Source organism: Coenobita brevimanus, chromosome 53 (assembly GCF_032717465.1).
Source record: "Coenobita brevimanus isolate Jiangsu-jjx chromosome 53, ASM3271746v2, whole genome shotgun sequence".
In the NCBI taxonomy this organism is placed as follows: domain Eukaryota; kingdom Metazoa; phylum Arthropoda; class Malacostraca; order Decapoda; family Coenobitidae; genus Coenobita; species Coenobita brevimanus.
Window position 1 is genome coordinate 27,743,470 of NC_137006.1, and position 1,464 is coordinate 27,744,933.

Genomic DNA, 1,464 nt, shown 5'->3' on the forward strand with positions numbered 1-1,464 from the left:
ACCTTCCTGCTGGATCTTCTTCCTTCTTCCTTTGGCGATATCTTCTCATTCTTTCTGCAGGTGACACTGGTGCCATCTTGAGATCTTGCAATGTAGACACTGGGTGAAGTCCTCTCCTCTTTCTTAAAATTTAAATAAGTACTGTGATCAATTCAAATCTGAAAAAAAGAAATCAAGCATTGACATACCGGTAACCAAGTTCCATCCCATCCATCCATTGCCAGACGCCATGTATCCCAAACGGGGTGGTCAAGGGCTTAGAGTTAATTGTTTTACAGGGAGGGGCACTAATCCTCCACCAACCCCACTTGACACGTAGGGATGCCAACAGCATCTGGTGTTCCCAGGCGGTCACCCATCCAAGTACTAACCAGACCCAACGTTGCTTAACTTCGCTGATCGGACGGGAAGCGGTGTACTCAACGTGGCATGGCCGTTATTAACCAAGTTAACGAAAAGATTAAAAATAGCAAAATAAATGATAATGAAAGTAGTAACAGAAAAATAATTAAACAATGTATGGTCATTCCGGGCCGTTCGGTAACGACCGTTACACATGACACAGGTATGACCGTGACACAATTTGTGCCAAACCCAAGATGTATACCAGAATAACAAATACACCACATGAAAGGTAACTGAAAACTAAAAGAGGAAAAAAAATAGCTCAAAAGGATCAAAACTTTCTTCATAGACCAAAAAAACAAGTTTTTTTTTTTTTTCGTAACGGTCGTTCCTCTTTCACCCTTCATTTTCAAATGTCCATGGAACAATAACCAAGAATCTACAAAAAATCTGAAAGTTGCATTAAATAGAGCAAAACATGTAGAAAACGTTCATATATTGTATTGCTGTTTTTTTTATATATTGACCTGGGAACCGATGTTTTTTCATGTGCGCCGTAGAACAACACATACCTGTACGCATTTAGCCATACCTTCATAACTAAAAGGGGTATATAAATTCTGTTTGTAAATCTGAAAACTAGAAACCTTAAGGAATAAAACCATCATAAAATTTATCATTTTTAATCACTTTCGAAATTTCACCTAAAGGTTGACACTTGCATGGAATGACCCTATAGTTGTATTAGTGCTTCATCTTAAACCTTTGACAATGGTCCAAACTGGATTTTCAGATAATTTCAAAATTAGCTAATTGTTCTGAACGAACAGTAGATTTACTCCACCATGGATGGTTAAAATCGGATCTAACGTGTTTGAGTTTTAACTTTCACCCTCACGGGATGGTGTTTAACCTTGTTATATGATGCTGACAGACTGATTTTCTTCTCAAAGGTGGATTGCTTCTTTTTTTCCACAAAGTTTGGTCTTACTCATATTTTAATTGTTTGGCCTTGTCCTGTGCCCTAGTCTTTTGATTGTTCTCAAAACAAACTGCTTAATCTTGCCTTATCCTGACCCCGTCCAGAAAGTTTGATCTTAAGTCGATGAAAAAGTGCTT

General features: G+C 38.0%; 1 non-coding gene across 1 annotated transcript; it reads right to left on the reverse strand.

Annotated features, from left to right (window-relative positions):
• Positions 1-322: 322 nt before the first annotated feature.
• On the reverse strand, positions 323-441 carry LOC145400883 (5S ribosomal RNA). Its single transcript, XR_013897508.1, has one exon. It is a non-coding gene; the product is annotated as a 5S ribosomal RNA (ribosomal RNA).
• Positions 442-1,464: the final 1,023 nt, after the last annotated feature.